Below are 17,410 nucleotides of genomic sequence, written 5' to 3'. Positions count from 1 at the left end.
GTCGGTTAATTAACCAAACAAACACCTACACACGCCTCTTAACATCCTTTAAAGTGGACAGGAATTTAACTTTCAAAATCCCCTCAAGGACGATATTCGCAAGTCGGATTTTGGGGATTCACTTTTATAGAGTCTCAGTTTTCCCACCTAGTGGACATTTGAGAAACTACGTGTTAAGGTTCTTTGAACATTCAAAAGTTTGTATTTACCGAGGTTATAGGAACCATGTTGGACGAACATTCTTAGTCGTATCCCAAAAAAGAATGGATCGTATCACTCCTTTATTTGAGTTTGTCTTAAGTCTGATGGGGATAAGTGCGTGTAATGTTTCCCATGTTGCTTCAATTACATCTTGAGCCGATGTTTGTTGACATTTCTGCAAATTTAAAACCTGAGACATGCAGAATTAGTTACTGGTAGTTCCTGTTTGCACTGCAACAGTAGATGCACAGGTAACTATCGTAGGATTAAGTTGATTCCTTAAGAAAACTCTGAATAGTGATACTTTACAGGCAGGATCTGCAGTTTCATGGAGCATCTTTTCTTCTGTTGTCTTTGTGCGTTTGTGGACAATAAAAGAAGTTGTAGAAAACATACCATGCGGAGTTATGACTTTAAGAATACACTTCTTCAAAATGTAAATTGCATTAATCTGGTGTACAGGATTAAATCGCTCAATTGGCTCGGTAAGAACGAGCTCAGATTCCTGTTGAACAGGAAACGAGCTGTTTCTTCATTTCTCGGTTCCTCCTCAGCACTTTCCACTTCGAGTCTCACTTTCACGTAACTTCTGGTTCGCTCCTCTTCCACACACACACACAAGAGAGAACTAACAAGTGCACTGAATAACAATACTTAAAGAGTTGATGCTGTTCAGATGCTGCTTCTTCCCTCGTCTCTCTCTCTCTCACCATGTGAATGATTCGCCCTGTTCAGCGGGGGACAGGCGACTCAGATGACTAATGCTGCCATGACACAAGTCACACGAGTCAGAACTTGACAAAACCTGCGTGCATATTTATTTGAAACTCATTCATCTCGAGCCAAACCACGCAGTATATGTCGTAATCTATTTTCTAAACTACGCAAGTCCATCTGTAGCTCAAGATGTGTTCTGTTCTGCTGTAGATGAACTTGTGGGTGAGGGAGGCAGGCGCACAGACGCTCAGCAGATGGACCCCCTCTCCAGCACAGCCACGGGGTGACTGGTGGAGATAATAGGAGGTCCAGCAGGCTCCAAGACCTCACCCCCGCAAGTGGCGCCGGCCGCCGTCGCAAGCATGAAACCTCACACACACACACACACACTCTATTCCTTGTCTGGGTGACAAAACTGAGAAACCTCGCACTTCATCTCAGCGGATGCGGCACAGGTGGTGAGGAGGATGGAGGGAGGTGAGAAGAGAAAGGAGGAAGAAAGACGCAAGAGGAGCAGGAGCGGCCTAAGAGATTCTTGCACACAAAAAAAAGGAAAAAAATAAGATGTTGGCAGTGATATAGATCTGGCAGTGCGTAACCGCTCTGTGGCCTAAAGGCGGTTTGGCCGATTGAATCATTGGCAAAGGCTCAACCCGCTTCCCAAAGGTGACAGCAGACTGCTCGAGCCAGGTGGAGCAGCAGCACTGGTGTCAGACACCCCACTTCAAGTTGGGAGGAATATTCCGTGTCAGTCTCTTACAGATCATTCATGATATCTGCTTCAGTTTAGCAGATACAAGCTTCTCAGTGATTTTCTTGTACTTGTATCATTAAGCAATTTTACAACGGACTAAAAATTGTTTCGTCTTCTTTAAATTCAAAATGAGAACTATCATCAACCTCCTAATTTTCTTTTGTCCTCTCCAAACCCCTGAGGTGATTATGACAGATTAGCGACAGCATCAGTTGCAGCAGGACAATTTGCAGCACCACAGGAAACACTGAGACATGTGCATGTTGCTGATTTATTTATTTTTTTACATCCTCTGTAGGCTTCAGACAACTCTGGTGATAATTTGTTCACAAGTCTCTGTTACATTTAGAAGGTAGAACTCTCATTCCCACAAGGTTTATGTATCCCAGTGAGGACTTAAGCACTTACCACATCGTACAAGGTGATAAATAAACCATAATGGGTTTAAATAGCTAAAGAAACTAACAGGAACATATTAGCCAAGAAAACACATTAAGGATAAACATGTAGCACATATGTGAGACTAGATCATCAAATAAAATATTTATAACCACATTAATTAATGCAATATGATGACTATTATTTGTTTTATAAATATCTATACGATCTTGGATAGTTCTTCAAGTAATCTGTAAATATTTCGAGTGATGTAAGGAGATAAAAACGTAACGTTTACACGTCCCAGTAAATCCAACCCCCTGATCTTTGGCCGTGCTCTGCTTTCCTTCCCCTCAATCAAACAACTTGCCTTCCACACTCGCTGGTCTCATCTGGGAGATGACACAACAGGGTAATTCACCTTATCGCCAGCCAGGTTCTGGAATCCAATAAACAGTTCCCCACTGCCTTTTGAAGACGGGAGTCCCTGTTGAGCGCAGCCAGGAATTGGCTTTGTTCGGCAACGCAAAGGCCCAACAATGGGCGAGCACAATGGAGGCGTAATTGACAAATTTAGAGGGTGGTTGGAGCCATGTGCCTCAAAGGTTGAGCATCTACTGATCACACCCCCTCGCAAACAACTCCTCTTCACACATTAATAGTGTATTTATCTGCTGGGGGGGGGGAGTACAAGCGGCCCAAATGAGTTTTCTCTGCGAGGTGGCTCAGGCGTAGAGACGGGGCGAGGAGCTCGGAGGAGAAGCGCTGCTCCTTCACGTCAAAAGGTAAAAGTCGAGGTGGTGCTGGCATCTAGTCGGGAAGCGGCGATGCCTCAATTGGGGGGTTTACTGGGAACGCCCAACCCGGTGGAGAACCCGGGGTAGACCCAGTACATGTTTGAGGGATTACATATCCCATCTGGTTTGGGAACGACTCAGAATTGTAAAGTAAGGGACCCGTGGAATACACTCTAATTGTCAATGACTAGAAACTAGACTTTCCATCAGTAGAAAGAATGTAGTCTGCCTCAGTAACTGTTGCCCCACTGTCTTTGCCCCCCCCCCCTGCCCGCCTTTCCACCCACCATCAGCACTATTGCCACCACCAGCCCAAGGTGAAACCCTGATAATTGGTCATATGGGACGGGGGCTGATTTTGCTGCCGCGGAGCCATTTGGCGTCTCGCTGAACAGGCCAACGACGAAGCCTCTGCCATCTGCCCTGTTCTCCCAGTCTTCAGCACATTTCCACGAAGATTATCATCACCTCTAATCTGTGACATACTATTTTTGTACCAACCGCGGTCAAATTGTAAGTGTAACTAATCACTCCACGGATTGCACGGCAGCTTTAAGTTGATTTTTATGATTTATGGATGGATGGAAATGAACATTATTTCTTTGAGTGACTCAACTGTGAGCTATTCTTTCTTTATTTATCCCTGAGTGGGTTTACTGTTCCTCCCAGGTTTCTCCCTACCATGCTTTGTTCGGTGAGTTATGGGGTTCAAGCGGCTACCATATGGACAGTAAATGTGGTTTCTGTCACCGCAAAACTCTTTTACACTTTACTGGCGCTTTGCTTTCTTAATCATGAGCGTCATTATCATTATCGTTGATGTAGCATTTTGTTTTGGTCGTTAGACTCGGGGCCCTCGCATGATTAAAAATAAAATATATGGCACGGTGCAATCTGCGGCGTCTGTTGCTCCTGCCGAACCAGCAGTTCCGCCTGCATTGTTATTGCTCTCATCAAACCCTACCAATGTATATATCAGGCGTTATGCCTCCGCTGCAAGATCGCAGTCACATGGCAGTTTTATCATCGCGGTGGTGAAGCCGCAATATGAATATTTAATATCTGTAAAGCCAACGCCTCAGAAGGCCTCGGAGAAAGTTGGGTGTGCCGTGACGATATATCGCCCAATCACGTGGCTGCCGATGCAGACCTATCAATCACATCTAAGAGGCTCCGTCGATGGGCTGATGTCGCGAGGGGAGATCTGCCCTGCTATCACACCAGGAGCAGCTGTACGCCCGGCAGGCAGCTTGAATACTGCACTGCAGCCGTGTGTCACCTCCACTCTGCCTTACACGCCATCTGTTTTGTTTGGGTATTTTCTCCACTCGCGCCGAGCCCCTCTGTCTCTCGTCCTCACTCCTCGCAAATCATCCGAAGGGCTCTTTGTGGTGGGCTGCGCGGGGGGCGAGCTCCATAAAGCCACGCAACAAGTAAATTAAAATATCAAACTCCAGCCGCGCGGCCTAAGTGACAGGATTATGGCACAAAATGGCCACTTGCGGATGAAGGAAATGAACACCGAAAATAGGACGGAGGGAGAAAGCCGCCCATTCTCTTGGGAGGAGAAAACAGGCTCTAATAAAAGTGACAGCTCCTCTTGCAGCGCCGCAGCGTCTTCAATCCACTGTCTTCACCGTTCCCACTCATTTGTATAGAAATCTGTACGACGCAGCAGCATTTTTTTTCACAGAGCGTGGTTATATGGGAGGGGATGAGATGTCAACATAGTGTGCGGCAAAAATGATTGTCTCCCTAAATAGTCGCGCGTCTCACATTCCGTGCGAATTATTGACAATAAGAAAAGTTAAGCTGAATTCACAAGGCAGCACTAATGAGGTGTCAACTCTACCCGAGCCACCGTGGAAACAACCCCTGCGTCCAATAGCGAGACAGACGCCTGAGCATGCACACTGATTTCTCTCACTCTTCATGAAACTGGCTAATGGCTCAAGTGCGGGACTCAAATGAAGCAAGAACAAAGAGACTCGACTGATCGGACAAGTTTAGAACGTCTGTACAGTGTTGGCGGCTCCTTAGCAAGCAGCACACGCTCCACGTATTACTGCATCTATCAATTGGCGAGCGCTCGCCTCAAGAGAGAAGGGAGGGAATGCAAATAAACCCTTGACGAAAGGCATTTTAAATGCTAAAGGTTCTTCATAAATAGTATTAACTTGGCCTGGTGCGTTCCAGCATATAAATAAAAAGCGATTTGAGTGAACAACAAGATTCAGTAACGGCGACAATCGGTGAAAGGAGCTGAGACGCTCATGGGAATTGTCTGAAGCCAAATGCAACGATGGAAAAAAAAAAAAAAAACCTGCACAAAAACCTCTGATATCAGCACTTCATCTCTCAGGTATCTACATGCTGAGTGAGTGAGGAGATGCTCCACCTCGGTCTGCATACAAATGTGAAAATTACATTTCCCCAGACTACGGCAACCAGAGGCAGCAGAGCATGTTCGTACCGCACTTAGAAAAACCCGTGCACGCCCCTGTGGGTTCTAATATCCATGCCCTCGCCGTGTGCTGGGGGAGTTAATGAAATAAAGACAGGGTTCTGAGAAAGACTGAGTGTTTCTTCCACGTAACCTAAAACACATAAGGAACGATCGGATTGCATTGCAGGGCCATGTCGTCACCTTTTGTTCCTCCCTGAAATCGGGTGCCCTTTTGGACCTGGAATGTGGCGTTACGTTACCCCATGTCCCCCGCGCCCGTCCACACCGACTTCCTGTCAATAGCAAATTACCATCCAACACTTGCTTCTTTTGTTTGATTTAAGCGGAGGTTGGACAGTCAGGGGCGATTGATCCGGGGGCATATATCAATAACACAACCTCGACACACTCAGCAGTTTTCGGAAGGAGGCATGCATTTCCGTTTTTAATGTGCGGGCTTGAAAGCCGAGAGGGGGGGAGTCATTTTTAGATGCATCTGTGCATTTAGATTTCCTCCGCCGCTACTTAACCATGCATGGAGACATGTATCAGTTTTACACCCGTGTCCAAAGACACAATGCACTCTGCTGCCTGTGCAATAGCCGGACACGTAGATCTGGAGATCAGCCTCTGGGCTTCATGCTGATGAAGGCGGGGGGGTGAAAGGGGAGACGACACATTAACCAAATGAGCCACTGCAATGTAATCCATGTATGACAGTATTTTGATCAGACCTACATTTACATGTAGAGGTCAATCATTTGGCTTCAGCTTCTTCTTCTTGCCTCCCTTCATCGGGCGACCGGTTAAATATAGGATTCATTTTAAGATTCTTTTAATAACTTTTAAAGCTCAGCATGATCTGGCCCCAGTTATATTATAGAGCTACTAACTTCCTGTGCTCCAACCCACAATCTAAGATCGTCCAACTCACATTTACTAGTTGTCCCTGAGTAAAGTCTGGTAACTAAGTATGACCAGAGTTTTGCCATTAGGGCCCAGAGGCTCTGGAATCCCCTGCCTGAGGAGATTAGACTCTTCCTTCAAGATTAGTAAAGCATTTTAATGTCAGATTTGTATCTTAGTTTAGTGGATGTTGTTTGTTTCTAATGATTGTCTTTATCTTATTTTAGTTTTGTCATGTTTTGTTCTGTGTTGTCTTGTTGTCATGTGTTTTGTAAAGCACTTTGTGATCTTGCTTGGATGTGAACTATAGTTATGTGAGTGGAAAACTGTGACACCCGAGTAAATCATAACAAAGTCTGACATATGAAATCTAAAAGTTGCACTCGTAAGGTAAGACTTATTCCTCTGTGGAAGGAAAAGGGAGGAATGAGAAGTGGTGAATCTGTAGCTTATGATTTAAGTTTTTCAAATATCTTCCATTCGTCCTCTGCTGCACTTCAAACGTATCTGTAAATGCAGTGTCGTTATCCGTGAGCTTTATGAAACTGAAGGGCCCCAGCTGTGGCCACTGATCCACGGCTAATTTAGCCTTGAACAGGGGTAAGAACAGTCACCTGTGTACCTGCTGCTGCAGCTTCGGGCGGAGGGTTCACTCCAGTGATCTGATGCACCACTGGGGGGTCGCGGATCACAGGGTCCACGTCTTCTTTCTGCCCTGCTGGTGGCTAAGATGGAGCGGTCGGCCCGGCTCTGGCAGTGTCACAGGCGGCATGAGGAGGTGGCCTCCCTGCGTGTGCTTCGGGAGCCTCGTTAATTCCACCACCCACTGGGTGAGTCCGCACCATTACAGCCAAGAACTCTGGTCCCTTTAAATCTCATATCTGTATTTGTACATTCTGACTTACAATCCACACTTCACACACACGAGCAGCTTATCTCGTGTTAATGATAATGAATAACATTATTGTGGGGTGTGAAACGTGAATGTTGATTTTTACGAGCTGTTGTGTTTTCTAAAGCTGCAGCACCAACACTGCAGCAGTGAAGCTTGTGAGGCTTTTGAGCCATTTGACACGTTTGTAAATGGGGCGAAGTGGTGGTGAATTAATGAAATGCCCACAGTTAATGCGATGGGCCGACCCTGGACTCCTTTTTTCATCTGTTTGCCAATCGTAGTTTTGTAGCTTTGGTTTATAATCGATTGACTGCAGCCAGACATGAAGAGACACCTTCTCCTTCTGCCTTGTGCTTCATAGGGACCAGAGGACTTGCTATGTGCTGCACCTTGTATCTTTCTTAAGGCCACTATAAAGCGACCGTGTTACAGTGCTCATAAGCAGTGGAGATTATTTTCTCACCTACAAGAGGAAAATAGTTTTTCAACATCTAGTGAAGTGAGGTAACGCTGTTTGTAGCTTTTTCCTTCTGAGACTGTGAAAGTGACAGTAATCAAGCTCAGTGACGCTCGACTGCACAATCAGACATATAAGCCAATAAGATTCTTCCGATACACGAATCAGAGACAGACAAATGTTTTTTGAAATTACTAGATGGATGTGAAGCAAAACCAGCCTCATATAACTATAAAGCATTTTTATTTGTTTCGTCTTATTTTCAGCTCATCAGTCTTTGCACTTTGAACTGGACAAACCTGCATTAAGGTTTGATTGATGGATTTACTGATTCATTAGTCTTTATAACATAAATGTGTGGACCTCAACATATCTGCTGTAATCACAACAAACACATGATAGGATCTGTAAATGAAAAAATATATAACTGTATGTTGTTATTTTGATTTATGTCCTTATTAAAATGAGTTCTTGGTTTCTTAAACACTTCAACAGCATTGCATACAGACACATTTGTAACAAACACACACACACCAGGATGCCTACACACATACACTTTCCTCAAGGGCATGAACAATAGCACACAGGAGAGTGGGGTGTGAGGAGCGGGGCGGCATATTGCTGGGACTAATTTACCAGCAGCTAGGGGAAGTGCTGAGTGGACACAGCTCGGCAGCTGATTCGGGGCCAGGGCTGGGGCCCCTTGGCGACAGACAGACAACCACCAAGGAGCTGAGGCGGCAGAAAAAGTCACCGGCACACAAACAGTAAAACACACGCTCGCACATACTCTCTCCGTCGCTTTCACACCGGTGTCTTTGTCTTCCCCATCAAGGAAAGGCAGGCGCACGTCAAGGATATGCCACCCTCGGGTGCCAGCTGCAGCTCCTGTCGATGCGTGTACGTTTCTTTTGTTTTTGTTGTCAATCCTTTTTCTTTTTTTTTCAGTTTTTGGCATCTGTCGCCTTGCTCCTTGAGCTTGTCCGTGCTGTGTCCCCCCTCAATGACAAAGGCATCCCACAGCGCCAGATGGACCTCCCGCCTCGCCAGCCTCCACTCGCCTCGTAAAAGTTGAGCTTGTCGCAGTTTTGAGAAACAAATGGCATTTCCCTTTCCAACTTTGCAGAAACTCTGGTCATGCTGTGAATTTTCAGCATCTCTGCTTTGTCAGTGTAGGTGAGGATTTACCTTTAAAAATCCTTCCATAATAGTCTTAAACATAGATGACTTATATGGTCCTTTAAAATGTGGGGTTCTTTAGTTTTAGTATTGGTAATATTAAGTAATTTTTTGAGACATGAACAGAATAAACTGTTACTGATTTCATAAGCTTCCAGGGTCAGAGGAGAGCTGCATGCTAATCGATTCCATCACGTTTGATCTCGAGCAAGGCCTCTCTCTCTCTCTCTCTCTCTCTCTCTCTCTCTCTCTCTCTCTCTCTTTTTCCTCAGACTGTACCCTGTAGGATGGTCCCAGCTTAATTTGTAAAAAACAGAATTGCATAGTACACACACTTGTCATAATAAAATATAAAACGTTGACATGTGAGAAAGCTCCTCATTCTGTCCCTTTAAAAGCTCATTGGCATCTATAGTGAATCAGCACCATGGACAGCGACAGTAGTGATTTAACTGTTCGAGGGATATGAACCATCTTGATTTGATATTTTCACTCATGACTAAGATATAATCATATCTCTTGGTTTTGGAGCCCCAGTAACGTGCATGTATCGACTGAGTTAAACACGTCAGCTGATACTAGTTGCTGATGGAGCATTCTTTTGACATGTACTTGAACATAAGGTCACTTGCAACAAGTTTCCATACAGACATTCAAACAATAAACAGACCAAAGAAGGTAAATTCAGCCCCGACCTTCAACATAGACTGGAATGTACACTGGAAGGTATAAATCAAATATATGGCTCCGACAGTTGAGTACACTGGAGTTGTAAGGAATTTATTTTATATTTTATCTCTTAAAGGATCTGTGGACATTGGTGATAATGATCCTTGAAAGGTGTGAGGCCTTGATTCTAAAAATATCCGTACCACGCCTGTGTATTTATAAATGTCTGACTTGGCGATGACGACAGTAGTAATGTCGGGGGGTATTTTGGACACGGCAGACAGCATCGTCATCGTCTTTACACTATGAGCTCCGATGCTCATCAGCAATTATGATTACGAGGATGAGTCGTGAATACGATCCATGCTGTGACTCACTGTAACCCTCAGAGAAATAAAGAAAGACAAGAAACACTGACCCAGTCTCCCCTGGCTCCTCTGGTCAATCCCAAACTGACGCACACAAGCCCACTGCCTCCTCCTCCACACTCTCCATCGTATGCTCGGTGCGTAGCTCGACCGAACAGCAGGTGTTAACAGAAACGAGTGGATGTCATCTGGCTTAGTCAGGATCTCCCACACTGTCCCAAACACATCAGTGCTCGTTTTTGTTTTTTAATTAAAAAAACAGCTCTCAAACTGCTGCTTAGTGGCAACAAAATACTCATTCACACAAAATCATCAAATCTGTGACCTGTGAAAACTCGTGTAAACAACCAAACGTTCTTTCTCTAGTTAAACCCAGTTTTAGAAACAGACGTACGCACAACCTACAACATATGTCAGCCTCATGATACTGTATGAAGTGGGAGTATGTTTCTGACCTGTTTAGAATGTGCAGGATATATTTAGTCGTCCTTCACCGATGACTTCATCAGACTGCAGCATTCTTCTCTGATTCATTGTCGACTCAATTTAGAAAAAGACAACATCAAATCAAGGAACAGCTCCGTGTAGGGGCCACGTGTCACGACCACTCACCTGTGAAACGAACACTGTTTGTTATTAATGTTGATTATCTCGTCACAGCGGCTCATGTCAACGTCTGAGCGCCCGGTTCTTGTCATCACAAGCTGGATGCAGGTGTAAAAGACCTGAGTGGCTTTGACATGGGGTCATGTCATGATGGCTGTTGGGATGTTTCAGATTGGAAACGGCAAAGCTCCTGTTCAGTAAACAGTGGAGAGTAGTTACTGACATTGGTCCGAGGTGGGTCAAGACCAGGAAGGTCAATCATGCCTGGTCTGCGCCGGCAGAAGGGCTGCTGTTGGAAAAGTTATGGAACATTTTAAGAGACGTGTGATGACTTTTCAGTTTTTTTACTGTCTTCTAGTGTGATGTATAGAGTTTTGTTTAAATAACAGTTCTGCAAAGTTAGAAAGTCAAGGTGGAGGTAAAGGGAGTTGAAAGTGAGAGCGGAGGCCGACCTTTCCTACACAACGTGAAAGTGTTTCAGACAGAGACTGAAAAGAGGAGCTTAAGAAATGGACAGTTTGAAGAGAGTGACCCTTTTCAGGTTATAACACATTAAAATCATGAAGCTGAATATGAGCATTGTAGCTCCTGTCTCATTTAATGATAATTTGGGCCGAATAAGACACCTCAGCAAAATATCAAAATAACTAGTGTTGTATTAGGAACTTTAAACACATTTCAAAACATGGACTTACAATAGGATCTGTATGAAAATGCCACCATGCACTGATTGATAGCAATAAAAGCATAAATGTTAACATCCTTAACTCTCTTTGAGTCCCAACTTGTCTTTTAACATGAACATTGACATTGGCTCTTGATTTCCTGTCCTCATATTCTCTGTGTGTCAATGTTCTCCACACTGAGCTTCTATTAGCAGCCACACCTTGATTAACCAGTTTTTTAAACCCCGATGGCACATGTTGCCATTTTTTTTTTTTTGTATTTTACGTCATGTCTATTAATTAAGTTGAAAATCCCTCCCCGCTGTGTGTCGGCGCTCCCTGCGTTCGATGGAGCAGATCCCTGCTGTCACAGTTATGCTAAAGTATAGCGGGGGAAACATGAAAGGGACTGTAGTGGGAGATTAGGCCTATAAATGCAGCATTAATTAGTTATGAAGGAGATAGTTTCAGGTCAGAATGTACGCCGCGGCTTGTCAGCATGGGCCGGGGGAATTTTACCGTCAGCAAGGTGTGTGGTGTAGATCTGAGCAGCGAGAGGAATGTGGAAAATGCGTGCCAAGGGCCTGCCGCCAGCAGCGCTGGTCCAGAGGTAGCCAGCAGCCTCTTCCTTCAGGGGCTTGTGGGAAATTTCGGATCTCTGCCTCCCACCTTGAAGCCTCAGCTCGTACAAAACTGTAAATTGCTCTCCGAGGGCAAGGAGATATAAAAGATTCAGTATTTGCATTTTCTTTTTTTTGCCGGACTCAAATCCTAACGCCCTTTTTCTTCTACTCGCATATAGGAACCAGTTGTTTACAGGTTAGAAAAATGACTGTGGAGGCAGTTGGATGATGGAGATCTAACAAAGGGAAACCTATGCCCTCTTCTGGCTGTGTCATTGATCTGGAGTCAACCGAGGGAGAAATGCCTCATAACGGAGGAGTAATGATCCTGTAGACTTTTACTTTTACATTATAATGATGCATTTTTTAACATGGCTACAATATCTGAATGCATGTTAAGAGCTTAGATAAATATCAAGGGTGTAAAAAAGAAAAAAAAAAGGTGGCAAAGGAAACTGTTAAGAAAACAAAACAGCTTCACCAACACTGAGTTCACAGTGAGGACACGTGTGGTTTCACCTGCGCTTATATATGTTTTTTATTCTATTTTGCAATTTCACAAATGCAAAGACAAAAATATTCAGCTCGAGACACTTTCCAGCAAAGTGAGAGAGTGTGAACAAAAACAATTCTGATGTCGGTACAAGAAGTTATAACCTTATAAAACTTTTATACTTCCAGCCATAAATAACAAATAGGAGAACGATGGGGTATTATCTGTTGTCTACGTCAAACTAAACCACCAAGGTTTTTCATGCCACTTTTCCTGTTTTCAGTCTATTTGTTTGTGGTCCGTTGAGCTTTTGTAACTTTTGTTCCTGTGAATCCTCCGTCGCGCTCGGTGATTAGAAAGATATTCTGTCTTTGTGATTTCTTGCCGCAGAGATCAGACAAGAAGCAGCTCGAATAAATAAAGCCAGTAGCCGGGCGGGAACTTTCTCACCCCCTTTGGAAATAAAAACTGTCTCAAACTCCAACAGGATCATTTTCACGCCAATTAATTTTGATAAATAGACGTGAGACACGAGACAAATTCACATCATTATCAGGTGCAAATGTCGGTCCTCGCATTTAACGTAGATCAGAGCGGCACAGCAGCAGCAGCCTCGCTTTCTCCTCCGGGAGTTCACAGCCCCGAGGGCGAGACACTCGGCAACATTTGGCACGGCACGCTATTTTGCCCTGACCCCCGCAGACACAGTGTGGCAGGAGGCGACTCTCTGAAATCAAGATCAGTGGAGTTGTTTGCTTACATCTAAAATTAATTGGTTCACATTTACACAATGACCTACTGGCAAAGTGGCCTTGTCAGCGAGTTTCAGCTGTGGCCTCTCTCTCCTACCTCTCCCCACCCCCCTGGGACTTTATCGTGGTGGAAAGCACCGGGAGGCATCCTGCCCCAAAAACCCTCAAACGCAGCATCTTAACCTTTTCCTCCGAGGAACAGGCTGCTGCTGAATGCACAAAAGTGGCTTGACATTAAGGAAACGGAAACTGCTGGCACCGGAGAGTGGTGATGGCGGCGGCGGGGGGGCGGCACCTGACGTGGTATGAAGACCTTTACCGTTGGAGGGAGTCAGCAGAAGTGCTTAAGTGTATATGTCGTACCGTAGAGGTCGGGAGGAGGCCGCCGCTCCAACGCCGTCGTTACCAGATAAAAAGGTTAGATACCGATTGTGAAGGTGCAGGTTGTTGTCAAATAGAACAGAAAGTAAATAACAATGGATTCATCACTTCAATGAGAGATGTCATTATTATTATAAGACCCAACTGTTCTTTACATTTCTAAAACCAGGCTCATGTTGAGCCGTTGCCCAACGTTGTCTCATTACAAGGAGAAAATGATGATTTTTTTAGAGGTAGACACTTTTTGGCAAAGCACTTAAAGGTCTGGTTTTACAGCTCGGTGTCATTACAACACTGATTATGAGTCAAGAGTTCAGCACTTAAAAGGTCATAAATTTAAAACATAAAAATTTGTCTTTATTATTTACCCACTCAGGCGGTAGGTTTTATGGACAAGGGGCGCTAAGCGGTGGATGATGGACGTCCTGGTGTCCTGCAGCTCTCTCCTTGATTTATAATGAGAAATAACATATTGCAAATTTAATCGGCTGACAAAACAATGGCAGCTGTCTTTACTTTCTTTTCTCCAGTTGACGAGAAACACAATCAACTTCCCCATCGCAGGTTGTAGCCGGTCTCCGTCACCTACTGGGTAATTATGTCACCAGAAAGCCCTTAATCTGTCCATTCATTTGAAAAGACAGAAAAACACACCTTGATTTGAAAAAACATTAATTAACACATTAACTAGATTTTTACGGAGTGCACGACCTTCCCATAAATTTACACTCTAATGAGACTAAAAGTAGTTTTAATATATACTCAATTTTTCACTTTGCACGGCAACACCAGCTAATTTAGATAATCAAATAAACCAATCTAAGACTGGGTTTAAAGTTTTCTTTCTTTTTGGCTCCATGGAATTGTTTTAGCTTTTCCTCATAATTTGCAATTGTTGTTCAGTGGAAATACAATATGAGTCAAAGAGGTGAGGTGTAATGTATATGTATGTATGTATGTATGTATGCACGATGCATATGGGTGAAGAAAGTTCCACTGCGGAGGATCAGAGGGTCAAACTGGCATCTGTGGAAGCAGCTTTCCCTGTAAACTATGAGCTTAGCAGGTGAGACGGTGGTTAAATTGTACAAAGTTTTAAAGTAAACAAGCTGAAGTGAACGTGACAAACACAACTTGGACAAATCCATGAATTTCCATCGAGATGAGGGCGATTTAAGATTTTAATTAAAGGGCGTTTTCAATGATTCAAATGGGTTTTTACTCCTCAAAACCCCTTAAACCATGTGTGTAGTCCCTTTCAAAAACCTTAATGCATGTATGGAAGCTTGAGTCCATCCCCCCACTCCCCTTCACACTATCAATAAACACCATACTGCCCAAATATATATTTTAAAAAACCTTAATGCACGTACATATGAATGTTGAAGTAAATTGAAATGGATAGCATTGATTGAGATCATCAGAAATCATCATTGTTGAATGATTGTAATCTTTTCTTAATGTAATGTACACGCTGATTCTGTACTTCTATGATAAATATTCTCTAAAAACACATGATCTGCCAAGAAGATGTGGTGTATTATTACTACTACTACGTTTATTTGAAGTATTGAATTATTTTTACTTCAAGGTTGGTAAATAGATGCGTATTTAATTTCCGTCCCAGTCTCTCAGGGACATTTTAGAATTGTTGCAGCCACAGTGGTATATTTGTCAGTGAACAATAAATGTTAACAAACAGTTTCAGTTGCAATGAACTAGCAAAGCAGTTTTTTGGTAACTCCAGAAATGCTAAGAAAACAATTTGTCCAAACAGGTGACCACCATATGTTGCAGTACTTCACCGGATCTCAGGTGCGTGAGGCAGGGATCAGTCCCTCTCGCTTTTACATGAGGTGAATTATGCAATTATTCCCGAGCCGTAATTACTCCAGCAACTGTTGATGCTGCATCGGCAACCGAGTGCCAAGGGGCCGCGCGGCATCTGGACTTCCTTATTTGTACCTCGTGTCAGCTCCTCCTCCAAACGCCGGTCAGCTATTCCTGTCGCCTTCAAAGCAGAATTGCATTAATTATAGAAGCTGATCCACCGTGGGCTTTAAAAATCACAATATATACGTCTGTGAAGCTGCTGGTGGGATTACATTCCTGCACGAGACAGACACACACACACACACACACACACACACACACACACACACACACACACACATACAACAGTACATTGGGTATCCTGCTCACAGGAGTGTGCTCAGCGGAACACTTTGAACCAGAACAGCATCATTAGCGTGCAAGGTTGCCAGAGGCTATGGGGAAGGGCTACCACACACACAGCTCTGGCAGTGTCTCCTGCAAAGCCCATGAGGTTCATTATGGAGACGCGGGCTCCAGTAGCCGGCACATTGTGAACCAGAGGAAAGTTATCATGGCAATGATTCCACCGCCTGTATCTTTTCACTCAAAAGGGATTTCCTGGCCTTGGCTTTGTCTTCCTGAGGCACGTTTAATAAATGGCACGGGAGCTTCTCAAGGCACTTTGTCATTAGCTTAAGATTCAGGTTTTAATACTTTATCGCCCGCACAACTCGGTTGTTTGGAATTTGCGACCACGACAAGAGAACCACAGCAGAACAACAAAAGAAACACAACACGTGTAATATACAGAATAAAATTAAATACAGTAAAATCTAGTGCAGGAGGATGTCCGGGGTTTGAAAATACACTAAAATACAAAATACAGTAAACTAAAGTGTAACCTACCACCAGAAATAAGCAGAATTGACACTAGTTAAATTGGTGAGTTCCCTCCACTGGAGTGTGTTTATGCACAGATAGTGACACAGAGGTGGATTTTAGCAGCACACAACTACAAACACCCACACTCCCAAAGAAAGAAGTACCCAGACTCTCTGTTTCAAGCATTCAAGCATTTTGGGTCCTCATCCGTTCTCGCTGACGGCCGTCTCCGAAGGTAAAATTACAGCGGGATGTCATTATCTGAGGGCGTTCGTTGACCTTGACGGGCGAACAAAGTGCGGCTTCCTTTCCCAGTGTCCTCCTCCGAGCCAGAGAACAGAGCGGCGACAACAAACACTTCGCCTAATCCCTGCTGAAGTCAGCGCTCTCTCTCAAGATGAGATGCAAAGGCGAAAAAGCCCCCCCCCACCTCCTCCAAATAAAATCTGTTCTCACTCTCACTCTCTCTCTCTCTCTCTATCTCCTTCTCTGTTTTCTCTCACCATCCTCCCATTCCAAGAACGGAGTCACTTTCACCACTCTCACGGAAAAGTGCTGTCAGCGCTTGTCTCAAAGTGCCGAGGAATTTCAGAAAGTCTCTGAAAGTAACCCTACACTTGTCAACTCTAAGTGGTTACATATCGGGAACATCGCGGCCTCAGAAAGTCTAAAAACTCCTGCTAATGGGGCTGCTGCAGGATTCACAGTGTCCAGTGTCCAAAAAGCCCAAACTGCAAAGAGGAAGTAATTTTGTAAGTTCAAATCTTGTGATGCACTTTTTGTCAGTTTGGTAGTTTTATTTGCTCGACTTCATCGGTGATGTAGATTCATCATATTGCAGAAACTAGTGATGCGGATGATTCAGATTTTCTAAAAACTTGAATTAGAATTTTTGCATTAGGAAATATGAAATATATACATTTCTTTGACTGGAGCTAACTTTATTTATCTTCAAGTCCATGGTCTGAACCAAGTGTTGCATTGTGAACTTTTGATCCAGTTAGTTTTGTTGTTTTTAGTATGTTTGTTTTATTGTGAAAAGGTTCTGTAAAAAATATACGAGCTGCAGCCAGGAGCAACACGGTTGTTTTACCGTTGCAGACAAAATCTATTTCCTTAATTTCCTTGCCACTGTAATGTCATTATAATATAAGTACCGGCAACATTATTGTCCTTGACGTCCTACCAGCAATCCTGTGGGCCGCTCCCATTCCAAAGTCCAAACTACCCAGAAAAAATGGTTCTTTGGTCCGCACCATGATCTGAGGCACCTTTATTCTGGTTCATTCTAAATTGAAAAGTCCAAAGGTCCAACCCTCCAACAATCGCTGATACAAAGCTAACAAACACCAGATGGCAAAGAGTCGTCCGTTACCCTCAGATTAAAGCCTCAGCACAGACTAATGAAGGAAGTGCAGCTTCAGCC

The sequence above is a fragment of the Hippoglossus stenolepis genome, chromosome 23 (genome assembly GCF_022539355.2).
Source record: "Hippoglossus stenolepis isolate QCI-W04-F060 chromosome 23, HSTE1.2, whole genome shotgun sequence".
NCBI lineage: Eukaryota > Metazoa > Chordata > Actinopteri > Pleuronectiformes > Pleuronectidae > Hippoglossus > Hippoglossus stenolepis.
Note: the sequence above shows the minus strand (reverse complement) of the source record.